The 17,512-nt window shown below is 44.9% G+C and overlaps 1 protein-coding gene across 2 annotated transcripts in view; it reads left to right on the forward strand.

Annotated features, from left to right (window-relative positions):
• Nucleotides 1-2,546: 2,546 nt before the first annotated feature.
• The window catches only part of LOC143974744 (caM kinase-like vesicle-associated protein), a 197,895-nt gene continuing 182,929 nt past the window's right edge, over nt 2,547-17,512 (forward strand). For both annotated transcript variants that reach the window (XM_077476446.1, XM_077476437.1), the window contains exon 1: nt 2,547-2,770. The gene's annotated coding sequence lies outside the window, so the exon portion shown is untranslated. The remainder of the gene's footprint in view (nt 2,771-17,512) is intronic.

A 17,512-nucleotide genomic window follows, 5' to 3' on the forward strand; every position in this document is an offset into this window, starting at 1 on the left:
AATATATGCGCAAGCGTTTGGTGGGTTGTAGACTGGTCGGCGAATTGAGCTGGGAAGTTTCTTTGGCTTTGCTTGACATGCGTCATCCTTCCACGTGCTCCTTACTGCGAAGGCCAGTTCTAGGTGGGGGCAGGGGCCCTTTGTTTGTACTGTTGGAATATTGGTGAGGAGAAGCACTGGACACCTTTAATGTCATTGTGCTATATGTTGGGTGTCCAGTGTGCCCCAGTGCCTTTTAAGGAGAGTTATAGGTAGGGGGAGTGGCCAACTGGCCATTTGTTTGTACATTGCTGCTCCTCCCCAACTCCTCCCTTCTCCACGCTAACAGCGCTCTGCTCACACGTGCGATTTCAGATGTGACCTGTGTGCGCAATTTTGGAAAAGGTTCCTGTACTACTCTGGGGTGACTCCAATTTGGCTCTGTGGAATATGTAACCACATCCGAGTCGCACTACATAATCACCCTGAAAATCAGAAGGCGGCACTGTGAGCCTAGACACTGCCTGGCCACTGCTTTGTTGTAAAGACCAGAATTTATGGGAAGCGGCACTTAGACCCTTTTCACACTGGAGGCGTTTTTCAGGCACTTTAGCAAGAAAAATAGCGCCTGAAAAAAGCCTCAGCTGCAACTGCTTTCACACTGGGGCGCTGCGCTGGCAGGGCATCACAAAAAGTCCTGCCAGCAGCTTCTTTGGAGTGGTGAATACACGGCTCCTAAAGCACCCCTGCCCATTGAAATTAATGGGCAGAGCTGCTGAACCTGTGGGCGGATTTATCCCTTTTTCGTCCGCTAGCGGGGGTTAAAACTGCCCCGCTAGCGCCGAAAAGCGCCGCTAAAACTACAGTAATGTTCCACTAAAAATAGCGCCACTTTACCGCTGACACCCGGGCCATTTCAGTGTGAGAGGGCTCTGAGAGAGAATTGAAAGATGTACTCTGCAAATTCTGGGGTAAGAATTGGATCAATTACCGGGAATATTTATGTTATAGTGAAAACACTGAGGGGTTAATACTTACTTTAACCCTCACCTGTCATAATCCAGCACAGCAACTATCCCTGCTGGAGCCCAGCATTTCATCTCTTAATCCCTCTCCTGTCACAATCCAGAACATCACAATTTAACCCTATAATCAGAAATATAACCAGAATCAAGATCACCGCCAGCTCTCTTCTGTATTCTGCCAAATCCCAGCACAGTACCATGTAACCCCTTACCTGCCAGGATCCATCACAGCAGGATTTAACCCCTCACCTGCCAGGATTCAGGACGCATCATTTAACCCCTCACCTGCCAGGATTCAGGACGGCATCATGTAACCCCTTACCTGCCAGGATTCGGTACGGCAAGATTTAATCTCTCACCTGCCAGGATTTAGCACAGCATGATTTAACCCCTCACCTGCCAGGATTTAGCACAGCATGATTTAACCCCTCACCTGCCAGGATTCAGGACAGCATGATTCAACCTCTCACCTGCCAGGATTCATGACAGCATGATTTAACCCCTCACCTGCCAGGATCCAGGACAGCATGATTTAACCCCTCACCTGCCAGGATAGCATACTATAACCCCCCCACCTACCAGGATTCAGTACAGCATGATTTAACCCCTCGCCTGCCAGGATCCAGAACAGTATAGTTTAACTCCTCACCTACCAGGATCCATCACAACATGATTTAACCCCTCACCGGCCAGGATTTAGCACAGCATGATTTAACCCCTCACCGGCCAGAATCCATCACAACAGGATTTAACCCCTCGCCTTCCAGGATTCAGGACAGCCTAATTTAACCCCTCACCTGTCAGGATTCAGTACAGCATGATTTAACCCCTTGCCTGCCTGGATCTAGTACAGCATGATTTAACTCTTTAACTGCCAGGATCGAGAACAGCATGATTTAACCTTTCTTCTGCCAGGATCCAGTATAGCAGGATTTAACCCCTCATCTGCCAGGATCTAGTACAGCATAGTTACCCTTCCCCTACCAAATCTAACACAGCACTGCTAAACCCCTCATCTGCCAAAATCCAGCACTAATTTAACCCCTCATCTGCCAGGATACAGCACAGCCCAGGACTGCAGACATTAAGACCTAACCCTCTTCTACAAGAATCCAGGACAGCAATGCTTAACCCATTACCTGCCATAATGCAGCACTTTTCATTGCACCACCTAACCCTTTCCTCCCCAGTTCCCAGCACACCTTAACTCTTTCTAGCCCAGCACTATGTCTTACAAAACTCCTCTCCTGGCAGAATTCAGCAGAACATATTTTCTCCCCAGTCCTAGAACAACCCAGGGTGGGATCACTTCATTCCGCTGCACAGCCGATTAACCCCTTCGCTTCCAGAGCCCATCACATAACCATGCAGAGCATACGCTGCCCATTCACTCCCCAACATAGACATGTGGCAGCGCTCTGCTGGCATCTGTGAGCAGCGCTGGCGGCTGGCTCAGTGCTGCCGCTCTGTGGCGAGAGGGGGGTAGAGCAGGCGCTGTGTCGGGTGGGGGGGCAGCCGAGTATACGCATTCTCTCACTCTCCTCCCTCCTGCCTGCTCTCACCTCTCCCTCTCCCCTCCATTCAGTATCACACTTTTCAGCACCTCCTGGATTCTCCTCTTCCTTCCTAAGATGTACCTGTGCCCTCGTCCTCTGCTCTGACACCTGTGCCCTTCCCTGCCCACCTGCCTGTGCCCGCCCTGACCTTTGCCTCACCCTCTACCACCCACCAGGCTGGCATCTTCAGCTGCCAGGACCCGGGCTCAGGTAGGTCAGACTGTCAATCCAAACTCTCTCCTACCTGGAGGGTTGGCTCTGGGCTCCTCTGATCCACTCACAAGTGATGATGAGCTATGGCTGGGTCCATGGACCAGCAGGGAGAGGTTCTGGGTCCACATACTTGGTGTCCTGCACAGCAGGTAGATACAAGCTATGTAGGTCAGCCTCAGCGTGCTCCGATCGGGCTCTACAGGTTGTGGACCCAACATTGGAGATTGAGGCTCTGCTGGGTCTGGATGTAAATGAAGTGCTTCAGGTTCTGCAGCCTCCGGATCTGTGAGAATGTTCTTCATGTTCTCAGCCCAGCCTGGATAGAGGGAGGGTGTTCTAGTGTTCTGGATCACCCACAGGAGAATTGTGTTCTCCAAGTTTTGCATTGGAAGTAGGTGGATGGTGTTAGCTGCTACCACATGCAGGAGATGATGTGCAGCTGCATATCCATAATGAACAGATCATTCTCTGCAAGGTCTGTATGCACATCCTAGGTGAACTGGTTTCAGGTTTTGGAGCTGAAAGTTCTGCACCCTCTGTGAGTAAGTAGCAGGTTCTGATCTCTGTTAGAAGCTAGATAACTACCCTGTCCATACTAAGGGGAACATGATCTGCGAGTTCTAAACAGATGCTGCTCTGCAGGTTCACTTCAGATAGATGATGCTTTGCACGTTCTGTTCCAGTCTAAAATGAAAATGCTCTGCAGGTTCTCTTCCAGTCTAGTGAGGTGATATTCTTTAGGCTATGTTCCAGTCTAGTTAAATGATGTTTGCAGGTTCTGCTTCAGTGCAGGTACTGGTTCCAAGCTAGGTAGATGATGCTCTGCTAGTTTTGTTCCAGACCAAGTGGATAATGCTCTGCAGGTTCAGTTCCAGTCTATGTTGATGATGCTTTTCAGGTTCTGTGCTACTCTAAGTTGATCATGATTTGCAGGTTCTGTTTCAGTCTAGTTATATGATGCTCTGCAGATTATGTTCCAGTCTATGTAGATAATGCTCTGCAGGTTCTGTTTCAGTCTAGTTATATGATGCTCTGCAGATTATGTTCCAGTCTATGTAGATAATGCTCTGCAGGTTCTGTTTCAGTCTAGTTATATGATGCTCTGCAGATTATGTTCCAGTCTATGTAGATAATGCTCTGCAGGTTCTGTTTCAGTCTAGTTATATGATGCTCTGCAGATTATGTTCCAGTCTATGTAGATAATGCTCTGCAGGTTCTGTTTTAGTATAGGTAGATGAATGCTCTACACTACAGGCTCTGTTCCAGTCTAGACAGATAAGGTTCTGCGTGTTCTCCTCCAGTCTGATTAGATGATGCTCTGTAGGTTGTGTTCCAGTTTAGGTACACTAAATGGTACTATGCAGGTTCTAGTCCAGAATAGATAGATAATACTCTGTAGGGTCTGGTCCTAAATTAGGTAGATGATGTTCTGAAGGTTAAGGTAGCTGTCTATGTGGAAGATTATCTGCAGGTTCTTGTTTTTGTGTAGGGTAGATGCTCCACAGGTTCTGGTTCTATTCAAGGCATTTACTCTACAGTTTCTGCTTCTAGTCTAGGTAGATAAAGCTCTGCAGGTTCTGGTACAGACTGAGTAGATCATGCTCCACATGTTTTGTTTGGTTCCAGTCTAGATAGATGATGCTTACAGGTCTGGTTCCAGTCTAGATAGATGATGCTTTGCATGTTCTAGCTCCATTCTATACGGATCATGCTTTAAATTTTCTGGTTCTAGACTAGATGATTCTCTACAGGTTCTGTTCCAGACTAGGTTGATTATGCTCTGCAGGTTATGGTTCTTGTCTAGCTAGATAATGCTTTGAAGGATCTGCTTCCAGATGAAGCTTTGTATGTTCTGCTCCAGACTAATTGTTTGGTTCCAATCTAGATAGATGATGCTTACAGGTCTGGTTCCAGTCTGGATAGATGATGCTCTGCAGGTTCTAGCTCCATTCTATATGGATCATGCTTTAAATGTTCTGGTTCTAGACTATGTAGATAATGCTCTGCAGGTTCTGTTCCAGACTAGGTCAATTGTGCTCGGCAGGTTATGGCTATTGTCTAGCTAGATAATGCTTTGAAGGAACTGCTTCCAGATAAAGCTTTGCATGTTCTGCTCCAGACTAAGTAGAGGATGCTCTGCAGGATCTGGTTACAGTCTAGATAGATGGAGCTCTGCAGGTTCTGTCCCAGTCTGGGTAGATAATGTTCTGGGCCCAATATAGGTATATAATACTCTGTATGCCAGGGATCCATTCACTGAATAATGCTTTTCAGACTTCCAGCCCTCTCAGCTAGCTGAATTCACATTAGTGAGAAGATGCTAATGTTAAATATAGACCAGCTGTGAAAGACTCTGGAGTCCCTGAGTCCAGGACTGGATCCAGACTTCATGGTTAATGCTCTGCAGCACCTGGGTGAATATTAGATCTCAGTATGGATTTACAATTGTGGAGAAATGTGTGACATGTCTATGAGCCCCCAAATGTTGGGTAATGTTGTGCATCTGTTAGGTAATGCTCTACAAGCCCTGTACCTACTCATAAGATAATAGATTGTGCATTGCCAATAGATGAATAATGCTGTGCTGGCCTTCAGCACAGATGATATGGTTCTGCGGGTTCTGGATCTGCAATAATTGCCTGCTCTGAAGCCAAATCATGATAGAAATACAATGTTCTGCAGTTTGTAGATAATGCTCTGTAGCTTGTCTATTCAGCCTTGGTGGACACTGTACAGCTGATTCTGGAATCATGTGGATTAGATAATACTCTGGCCACACAAATCACAAGCAGAGCATACAATCTAAATTCAGGCAAAATTATACAGAAATCTCCATTTATGTAGAGACGCATCACATCCAATCCTAAAAACGGAATGAGGTTTCGGGACCAATGCTGGCCATACATAATACAATTTTCTTGTACAATTTTCCTTTATATTTAACAAAATCATATAATAGGAGGTCAACCCTAAACACGTTCAACTTGTAAGCAATCAGGCAGGCAGTCTGCATAGTTAAAGGTAAATCTAAAGAAAATTGAACAAGAAAATTGTATAATGTATGGCCAGCTTAAATGCCCATACACATGCTATGATTTTCGGACATCAATTGTGTTAAATGACCAATCGTCTGCAAATCTTACCATTAGAACCGTGCTTTCTACAGCCAATTTCACTTTTTCGTCAGACAAATGCTGGATGTTAGGACTATAAAATTTTTGTCGGATGTGAACACAACGTCTGATTTTCGTTTCATTAGTACGGCTTTCGCACAAAAAGAATCCTAAGCGCCAGACTGCTCATGCTCAGAAAACGAAAGAATACATACAAAACTATTCAACACATGACTTCACTTCTGATGTTGTATTCTGTCAAACGAAATTTCTTGTATTGTTAGTAACCTCTTCACTTTCGACATGAGACTAGCATGTCCCAAAAATCGGACGTTCGGTCGTCCGAAAATCAAATCGTGTGTACGAGGCTTTAGACAGGTAAATCTGTGAATATTTTTGTTTGCTCTAAGCAGATTGTATTGTGTGTGGTGTTCTTGCACAGAAAAATTCATTAGGGTTGTGCATTCAGAACCTTAATGTGTGTGGGACAATCTTCCATTAGTTTCCACTGAATTGTATCATTATTTTTAGAGCCTTGCATGGAAATTGTGCATGAAAATACTCCACGATAAAAAATCTTCGTAAGATATAGTGTGTGATCAGTTTCCTATTCAGGTTACAGAAAACCTCTTCTTGTTTGCGTTTCCATTCCTGTGATTCCGTAAAATGGGTCAAATACTTACTTCCATATTTGTTTCCATAATCTTCCCTGGCAGAAGGAGTTCTGTTCATATTTTTATTACAGGTATTTATATAGTGCCAACAATTTATACAGAACTTTACACATTGTACATTGACATCGGAGTCCCTGCCTCAAGAAGCTTACGATCTAAAGACCCTAAATCACATGCATTCATACACATCCTAGGGTCAGATTAGACAGCAGCTAAATAACCTACCAGCATGTCTGTGGAGTGTTGGAGAAAACTGGAGTACCCAGAGGAAACCCACACAAGAGCAGGAAGAACATGCAAACCTCATGCTGATATTGTCCTGGCAGGGATTTGAACCGAGTACCTGAGTCAGGAAGAACATGCAAACTTCATGCAGATAGTGTCCTGGCAGGGATTTGAACCGAGTACCTGAGTCAGGAAGAGCATTCAAACTTCATGCAGATAGTGTCCTGGCAGGGATTTGAACCGAGTACCTGAGTCAGGAAGAGCATTCAAACTTCATGCAGATAGTGTCCTGGCAGGGATTTGAACCGAGTACCTGAGTCAGGAAGAGCATTCAAACTTCATGCAGATAGTGTCCTGGCAGGGATTTGAACCGAGTACCTGAGTCAGGAAGAACATTCAAACTTCATGCAGATAGTGTCCTGGCAGGGATTTGAACCGAGTACCTGAGTCAGAAAGAACATGCAAACTTCATACAGATAGTGTCCTTGCAGGGATTTGAACCGAGTACCTGAGTCAGGAAGAACATGCAAACTTCATGAAGATGGTGTCCTGGCAGGGATTTGAACCGAGTACCTGAGTCAGGAAGAACATGCAAACTTCATGTAGATAGTGTCCTGGCAGGGATTTGAACAGAGTACCTGAGTGCCACAAGACAGAAGTACTAATAGACAATGATCTGGTCACTGATTTATAAGCTCTGCACTCTGGCTAAATTCTTTAAAAAAATATAAAAGCCATCTTTGGGCTAAGTATTTTTTTAAAGCTGCCCCATCAGTTAAAAAAGAAAAAAGCAGCTCAGGCTATAGTATTCACTTTCCCACCTGCTGCTATGCCCTGCAGTGATTCCATTTTGCCACAAGATGTCCTCAGTCTTCCGTGTTGAATAAAGCCCATTGTCACTGTCCCCAGAAGACTGAGGAAATCCTGTGAGTACAAGGCATCATGGTTCCTACCCTGGAGGGGGTGTCACCATGGCATCCTGCACTCACAGTGTAAAGATCTAAAGAGTGGCTCTGACATCATCACAATGACTGTAGAAGATCTAAAGAAGAAGATGACTCAGCTCATCACATGACTAACTTGAACATATATGGAATAGGTAATTATTGAGAAAAAAACATTACACACATGTGGTGGGGCATCCATGGTCAAGTGGGGGGGGTTCAAAGCCCAGAGTTTTTAGCTTTAAGAATTCCAATGCAATAGCAAGGCAGATAAGGCACATGATAGGGTGGGCCACTAAAAAGGGAGAGAGGGGAGGACTGTAGGGTCCGGTAATGGGTAGAAGTGGTGTCACTGAAGGGGAGGAGCATATTAAGACAGCAAGGGATCAAAAGGGAGTTTGCCCCCACCCCCCACCTTATTTCATGGGTTCGAATTTGTTGGGTTTGCTGTCATAGTGGTCAGTAGGAATTGTATTTTCATCACAGCAACCACAAATCCTTGATGGTGCCAACAAGGAATGAAACCCATTTGTAACATAATATTTGGGTGATGGGTTATTGTATACAACCATCACATAAACTATGCTTGAGTTTCATTGGAATTGAAGAAGGGAGGGCTGTCATAGTATGGCAAGGTTTTGTCAGTGTGGGGTGTGCCCACTGAACTGTTGTACAAAGGCTGGTATGGGGGTACGGATGACCAATGGATGGTCATTTTGGGGGCACTGTCAAAGACCTGCTTCATTAGATATAAGGGCAATAAAGCCGCTGTGCTACTTTTTTGGTTCATGTTCATCTTGTTCATGTACTGCGTCAAATTCATAAAGCTTCTGAGACACTTTTGGTTCTGATGGCGACTCGTACAGCAAATTCAGGTAGTTCTAAAATGTGGCACTTTTACCTTGTGTTGCATTGAATGCAGAAAAAAAAAAAAAATATTGACAGTTCATCTCTAACGAAAGTAGAGCTAATTAAGACCTTCTTTTGACAAACAGAGAGAGAATCTGGAGCAGAAAGACTTTTCAAAAGTGTCTTGCGTGCGTTCTAAAGCTAGCACAGCATGTACCACAATCAATTTTAGCTACAGGTACATGGATTTAGTGTATGCCGCACCACTTTTACAACGCACGAGAGACACTTGTAAAATCTAATTGTGCCCGTCTAAGAATTCCAGGGAATGCTTTTTCATTGATGTTTTTGTGCCCATTTTGTGATGTTAATACTGGGACATGTGCACCTTATTTCTTGTATTAAAGCTGTGACCAAGAAATATTACAAAGAAATAATCTGTGTTTGTGTTCATTTATGGAATATTGTTGGGGTGGTTCCAGTGGGGTGGAGTTGATAGTTTTGATACCCAACTCTTGGTATTCAGCCCTACCCAATTCCTGTGAATACGGATACAAAAAGATACAAACTCAATTAAAGCCCATATCCAGGTAAATGTTTAATTCCCATGCAGTGGAGCTGTGCCCACACTGCATGGGTCAAATGCTCGTTTTTTCTAGGGGTGAGCACAAAGTTTTTACTCACTTAATCCGCTGATCCTCCAGAAAAAACGCACTCCCCCATGGTCTACCGGTGGACTGTTCCTGTCTATGGAGCGTGCTGACATCAGGAACAATCTATTTTTAAGACCGCTGGAACGCAGTGGCGCCAGCCAAGTCTTCAGAGGATTAGTTGATCACTTAAGTATACAGTATCTCACAAAAGTGAGTACACCCCTCATATTTTTGGAAATATTTTATTCTATCTTTTCATGTGAAGACACTGAAAAAAATACACTTGAAATGCTACAATGTAAAGTAGTGAGTGTACAGCTTTTATAACAGTGTAAATTTGCTGTCCCCCTCAAAACAACTCAACACACAGCCATTAATGTCTAAACCGCTGGCAACAAAAGTGAGTACACCCCTAAGTGAAAATGTCCAAATTGGGCCCAATTAGCCATTTTCCCTCCCCGGTGTCATGTGACTCATTAGTGTTACAAGGTCTCAGGTGTGAATGGGGAGCAGGTGTGTTACATTTGGTCTTATCGCTCTCACTCTCTCATACTAGTCACTGAAAGTTCAACATGGCACTTCATGGCAAAGAACTCTCTGAGGATCGGAAAAAAATAATTGTTGCTCTACATAAAGATGGCCTAGGCTATAAGAAGATTGCCAAGACCCTGAAACTGAGCTGCAGCATGGTGGCCAAGACCATACAGCGGTTTAACAGGACAGGTTCCATTCAGAACAGACCTTGCCATGGTCGACCAAAGAAGATGAGTGCATGTGCTCCGCGTCATATCCAGAGGTTGTCTTTGGGAAATAGACGTATAAGTGCTGCCAGCATTGCTGCAGAGGTTGAAGGGGTGGGGGGTCAGCCTGTCAGTGCTGAGACCCTTAGGCCGCACACTGCATCAAAAAGGACTCCATGGCCGTTGTCCCAGAAGGAAGATGATGCACGAGAAAGAAAGCCTGTAAAACAGTTTACTGAAAATAAACAGACTAACGACATGGATTACTGGAACCATGTCCTGTGGTCTGATGAGACCAAGAAAAACGTATTTGGTTCAGTTGGTATCATGTGTGTGTGGTGGCAACCAGGTGAGGAGTACAAAGACAAATCTGTCTTGCCTACAGTCAAGCATGGTGGTGGTAGTGTCATGGTCTGGGGCTGCATGAGTGCTGCTGAGACTAGGGAGCTACAGTTCATTAAGAGAACCATGAATTACAACATGTACTGTGACATACTGAAGTAAAGCATGACCCCCCCCCCCCCCCTTCGAAAAATGGGCCGCAGGTCAGTATTCCAACATGATAACAACCCAAAACACACCTCCAAGATGACCACTGCCTTGTTGAATAAGCTGAGGGTAAAGGTGATGGACTGGCCAAGCATGTCTCCAGACCTAAACCCTATTGAACATCTGTGGAGCATCCTCAAACAGAAGGTGGAGGAGCGGAAGGTCTCTAACATCCACCAGCTCTGTGATGTCATCATGGAGGAGTGGAAGAGGACTCCAGTGGCAACCTGTGAAGCTCTGGTGAACTCCATGCCCAAAAGGGTCAAGGCAATGCTGGAAAATAATGGTGGCCACACAAAATATTGACACTCTGGGCTCAATTTGGACATTTTGGCTTAGAGGTGTACTCATTTTTATTGCCAGCGGTTTAGACATTAATGGCTGTGTGTTGAGTTATTTTGAGGGGACAGCACATTTACACTGTTATACAAGCTGTACACTCACTATTGTACATTGTAGCAAAATGTAATTTCTTCAGTGTTGTCACATGAACACATAATAAAATATTTACAAAAATGTGAGGGGTGTACTCACTTTTGTGAGATACTATATCTCCACTGTCCTCTCCCCTAGAATAAAATGAGCAGTTAACTCATGAAGTACAGGCACAATTCCACTGCAAGGGAAAAAATACATTTTGCCCAGAGTTCCGCTTTAAAGTAGAAGTAAACTGTTTGTTTTTACTTGTACCAACATGTAAGCCTATAATAAGGCCTACCTGTAGGTACAGTAAATATCTTCTAAACCTACACAGTTTAGGAGATATTCACACTGCATGCAGCCAATGACATCACCAGCACATGCGCTCTAAAGGGACAGTATACCCATGCCGTCCCCTCAGAGCTACCACAGCCCCCGCATGAGCGGGAGTGACGTAAATGCATCACGGCCTATCAGGCGGTTGGCGGACGCGAACCCAGAGGGAAGACTGGGTGAAGCTGAAAGCGCCTGTCAGTAGTGACAGCGCAGCGCTGGAAGGCTTTGCTTTAAGGTAAGTATTTCATAATGTACTAGTATGTGATGCATACTAGCACATTATGCCTTTACCTTGCAGGGTTTAAAAGAAAAAAAAAAATAGGTGAGGTTTACTACCGCTTTGAAGCTGAAAAGCTGTCCAGACACATCAGAGTCTGCAACACAGTACAATCTCCAGCAGTTTTACAAAATACTGTGTAGCACAAGGAACTACTTGATGAGAAATCAATTGAATGGATCGTGTAGGTAGGTCCAGGCACTACTGTACAGAGATTACACAATCAGATTGTAAAGCGTGTGGTCAATTTTACACACACATAGATGTTTGAAAAAACTGGAACGCATTATAGTTAATGAAGAATTATTTTGGCTCAGTACACGTGTCATAGGGGAACTATAGAGGCTGCCATTGCTGGTCTTCTTATAAACATGTTAGCTGTCTGGCTGTGTCTGCTTTGTGATAGCAAGTAATGCTGCGTACACACGACCGGTTTTTCCATCAGTATAAACTTTGAAGGTCTTTCCAACGGAGTTCCGACGGAGTTCTGCTGAAACGGACTTGCCTACACACGATAACACCAAAGTTTTTTTGTTCAGAACGCGATGACGTCCGACGGGACTAGAAAAAGGAAGTTCAATAGCCAGTAGTAAGTACCTGCCCTAGCGTCGTTTTTGGTCCGTCGGAACAGCATACAAACAAACGGTATTCCCATTAGGAATTGATTCAGTCGGAAAGATGTAAACATGTTCTATTTCTAGGTCCATCAGAATTTTTGAAAAAAAAAAGTCAGGTGAAGCCCACACACGATCGGAATATCCGATGAAATGATTCCGTCTGATCTTTTCTCCCGGAAAGTCCGGTCATATGTATGCGGCATAAGGAAGACTTGAGTATGGTATACCATTCAGGAACACTATAAAGAGACCCTGTCACCAATTTAAAAAGTTACAGGTAAAAGCGCAGAGAAATCAAGTATTTTATATGCTCACTTGCAGTGGTTTTCCTGTCTATAAACCATGTTTTACTTACTTGTAGTGTGAACTTGCTAGAGAATTTTACTATGCTAGGAGGGATCAATTTCCTAGCACAGCCCACTCCTTCCTCTCCTGTTTCAGGAGTGTACTAATTACTGTCAGTGCTGGTCCAGCTAACCCTCCCCTCAGCTACCCCTCTCTACTGTCACAAAGGGGAATATTATAGAAAGCTCAGAGTAAGCTGGCATGCAGGTCTCAGGCCAAAGCTCTTTTCTCCGAGCCCGATGGCGGAACACCAGGGCCCGGTCCCAAGTGGGTGGCTGCATATAAAGGGAACCGATTTCTCCATTTCCCCACGCTTCTCCTCCTTTCCCACCCACAGGCATTCAGCGGCTGCAGGAGGAAAATTGAGAGACCGGTTCCTCTATGTCGGTGTTTCACAATCTTTTGAAATATACCCCTAGGTGAATGGGGCTGCACTCCAACCCCCCTGCAACTGTGTGCATTGGATGCAGTTGCAGCATAGTGATGATGCATTTAATGGGTTAAAACAGGTGGTCAGTAGGCAACATATTGCCTCTCTACCGGCTATCAAATGCCTCTGAAAAGCGATCTGAGCATGGATCGCTTTTCGGAGGAACAGCATTTTACATAAAATGTGCATACATACATGTAAACACACACACACACATACATAATACGCACACATATACTATAATATATATACAAATACACACAATTATAGCCATTGTGCCCATGAAACGCCACCCCTGAGCCATCAAATGACACCACTGTGCCATCAAATGCTGCCACTGTGCCCAAACTCTGCCTCGGTGTCCATCAAATGCCACCAGTGTACCCATCAAACGCTGCCAGTGCACCCATCAAACGCTGCCAGTGTACCATCAAATGCTGCCACTGTGCCCATCAAATGCCGCCATTGTGCCATCAAATGCTGCCACTGTGAATCCCCACCGCGGCGCCCACTCACCGTCTGCCCGGCACTTACCCTGTCTTGGCGAGGCAGTGGGTGACGACCACGAGCGGGGTCCTCCATGTGTCTCCTGCCATCCTCATCTCCCGTCCTCTCCTCCTGATAGGCATCCAATAGCTGCGCCTATCTTTTCAGCCAATCAGGTGACGGGCAATAGACCCGCACACCTGATTGGTGGAGAGGTGGTTCAGTGTTAGGAAAGTGAATATTAATTCACTTTTCTAACATACCTGGGTGGACTGTGAGCTTCAAGCATGGGACTCGCAGTTCACCTATTTTGAAGCCTATTAGAGCCTAGTCAGGTGCTTCAAAAACACCCCCCCCCCCCCCACCGCTGTAATTCAGGTGCCCCAAAAGGGACCAGACACCGAAATATGGGAGTTGCCATGGATAGATTCATGCTATGGTATGCATGAATCTATCCATTGGTCATAGAGGGGGTTGCTGGAGAGAGAGGGCGCACCCGTGTTCCCTTTTGGACGCACCGCCACTGATAAACATATGCACACTCACATACATGCATACAGATATGAACACCCACACGTGCATGCACACCCACACACATGCACACCTACATACATGCACACACACGCATGCTCACCCACACATATGCACACCCACATTAATGCACACCCACACGCACACACACACATGCATGCACACCCACACATATGCACATCCACATGCATGCACACACACACACACACACACACACTCTAACATGCACACACACACACGCATGCACACCCACATGCATCCACACCCACACATGCATGCACACCCACATATGCATGCACACACAAACACACATGCATGCACACCCACATGCATGCAAACACACACATACATGCACACACACACACGCATACATACATGCACACCCACACATGCACACACACCCTCATGCATCCACGCATGCACACATATCAACACAAATACAGGAGTAGATAATCTTATAAAAAAAATGACAGTGCTTTACCTTGGCTCTTCCTGCCGGGTACTGCACTGTAGGGGGAGACAAAGAGCACACCCAGTGCTTTCACTTTAGCCCAGCCTTTCTAAACCTTTTCAATCCAGAGGAACCCTTGAAACCTTTCTCCAGTCTCGGGGAACCCCTGCTAACAATTAGAGATCTACAACTCATGATACATTAGTGTGATGGTCAGTGGGAAGAAAGTTCCTTATACCTGTGGTCATTGGGAAGAATTACCTCCTTACAGATAGTTAAAAAGATCAATGGTGTCGTGGGAACTTATCAGAGAGGCAGAAATGGCCCAATGCTGAAGGAACCCCTAGCAACCTCTGGAGGAACCCTGGTTGAGAATCACTGCCTAATGTGAGGAGCTCCCCGCACAGTGCCGATTTCAGTTCGGCTGATGATCGTGGAACTCCTCTCAGCCTCCCCCCCTATCGAAGCGTACGTGGGGCCCTCAAGGGCCCCCTGCAGCAAGGGGCCCGGTCGCCATGGCGATCTCGGCGACCCCTAAAATTCCGCCACTGTTTATAGTAATAAAATATGGTAAATGCACATGTAGCACTGACCCCCGAAGGAGTTGCTGGTTTGATTGGGCTTACCGTTACCTTCTTCTCCTCGATTTATGTCTAGGGGTTTCCCATGGCCCAGTAACTTTAGAGACTGACGACAGATCCGCATTAAAAGGGATTTTTATTTGCAAAAACGTAGACAACGAACAGTCTCTTAAAATAGGATCAGGGGGTTAGGAAGAAAGTTCAGTTACTCATAGTGTCAAAGTCAATAATAAAGGACTTGCTTACCTTGAATAAATTCAGAGAATAGCCATTCAAAACTGGATGTTCACTCAAGTTGGATAGTGCCTCTCTCACAAGGCCTAGCAGCCAACAAGGTGCTTAACTCAGGATCAAGTCTCTGCCACAGACGTTGTTGTAGAACATTCAGGAAACTAAAACTTGTAGAACACTCGTGTGATACCTGGATCTTTCAGCCAGCTTGGTGATACCCACAAGACTGGATTCACTTAGGTACTTCAGCCCCTCCAGGCTCTTGCTAAGAAGCCAACCCGTAGGTGGCCTTCTTCTGAAGAGTCCTCCCCTGGATAGCTACGAAGTTACTGGGCCTCTCCAACTACCGGAGACAGCACTGGACCACCTCCGAATCCTTCTTTAGTTTCCTTGCCTTGGGCTAGCCAGCCCAAGACAATAAGTCAGATGGATCCACACCCCAGGCCATAGCCTTCTTTGGGGCTGGTCAGGAGGACCAGGACCATGGGGTCAGAACATACTTCTGGACCGGAATCCCGAACCCCAAACCACGTGACATTCCCATCTTAAGTACCCTCTCCCAGAAAGAACAGCAAGAGTGTCACTCCCATTGGGTGGGCTCCGAGAGAAGGTAACCTTAAAGCACCCAACCAGACTGTGGTTCCATGCCTGCCAGAAGAGACAGCGCCCCCTGTGGCCAGGCTGAACATCCTATAGTCCAGTCAGACTGATGCTGAGGTCCAAATTTGGAACAATTGTACCCAAACCAAACTGCAGTTCAGGTGTAACCTTAACTTTCAAAACATATAGCGCGTGCTCTTCAGGAGCCGGCGCTACACACATATAATCTTATGGGAAGATTATTGTTGAAATGGATGGTCTGTTGATAGGGGCTCTTTAAAGTAGGTAAAGTATATGTAAACACAATCACTAAAAATCCCATATAAGCTTTAATATATTAATGCTTTTTTTTAATCATTTTTAAGTCAGAAGTTTTCATTAAAATAATGGTGATCCTGCCATGAGAGTCCTTATTTAGGAACCTCCTGTTATAGAGTGACAACACTGCTCTTGTCTCTCAACTATTTTCCTGCCTTGTCACCTGTCACATGTCCACCTGATGGAGATTATAAGTGAACATGCCAATGCAAGCTACGTGGGCATGTTCTGCCATAGTCATCAACAGTCCTCCCTGTTATGGTTTGGGGGGGGGGGGGGGAATTATGCTCATCTGCCTCCCCCCCCCTATTTCCTGGAAAATCCTGCAATTAACACATTTGATGTCTTTGGGTGACTACACTCACTCCTCCATTGTATCCATGGAGAGAGCTGATGTCTGATTGAGGAGAACCTGTCTCCTATGAGATAGAAAAAGAAAGTTTAGTGATTAAAAAAAAGTAAAAATAAAATAAAGTTACATCCAAGCACCTACCCCCCCAACAATTTATTTTAGCCCCCAACCTCACACACATACAAACATAAACACGCTTGCCAGGGACGCCACATACAAAAACACTTATTGTGCCACACATTACATATTGCCATGTACATCAGAATGAGAGCAATAATTCTAGGGCCAGTATTCACAGATAACACTAAACTGATGATGACCTGTAGGGGCTTTTAAATCGCCTCCTATGAAAAATTTAGAGTACCAAAGTTTTTCACCTTTTCACTGGCACACGCAATTTAAAGCTTGACATTTCGGAAATCTATTTCCTTGGCACAACCTATTTCTTTTATATTTTACAAAAAAATTGGGTAATGTATTGCGTTTTAACTTCTTCACTGAAATGTTTGTGCTTGATAAACATTTGCACTAATATTGTGACTTAAAAAATGGAAACTATCACCATTTTATTCACCAGGGTGTCTGCTTTTAGAAAATGTATAATGTTTGGTTATAAGTCATCTTCAGAACTAAAGTTTTTTTTTTTTTTTAAACATGTCTAAAAAAAAATATGCAAAAACAGTCCAGGCAGCGAAGGGGTTAATGGCACAATTACACTTCTGCATTGTGATAACGCATGGTAATGCACAGTACATGCCTTGCTGCTTGTTGACATTCATTTTGAATGGCTCCCTCATGCACAAAGGTGATGGATGCACTTGCATTATAGCATGGAGCAACACATAGAGGTTGATTTACTAAAAGCAAATCCACTTTGCACTACAAGTGCACTGCAAGTACACTTAAAAGTGCACTTGTAAGTGCAGTCACTGTAGATCTGAGGGGAAGCTCTGCTGATCCAATCATGTGCAAGCTAAAACTCAGTTTTTTATTTTCCTTGCATGTCCCCCTCGGATC

The sequence above is a fragment of the Lithobates pipiens genome, unplaced genomic scaffold (assembly GCF_037356315.1).
Source record: "Lithobates pipiens isolate NorthernLeopardFrog02 unplaced genomic scaffold, aLitPip1_a1.2 Scaffold_1, whole genome shotgun sequence".
Classification (NCBI taxonomy): domain Eukaryota; kingdom Metazoa; phylum Chordata; class Amphibia; order Anura; family Ranidae; genus Lithobates; species Lithobates pipiens.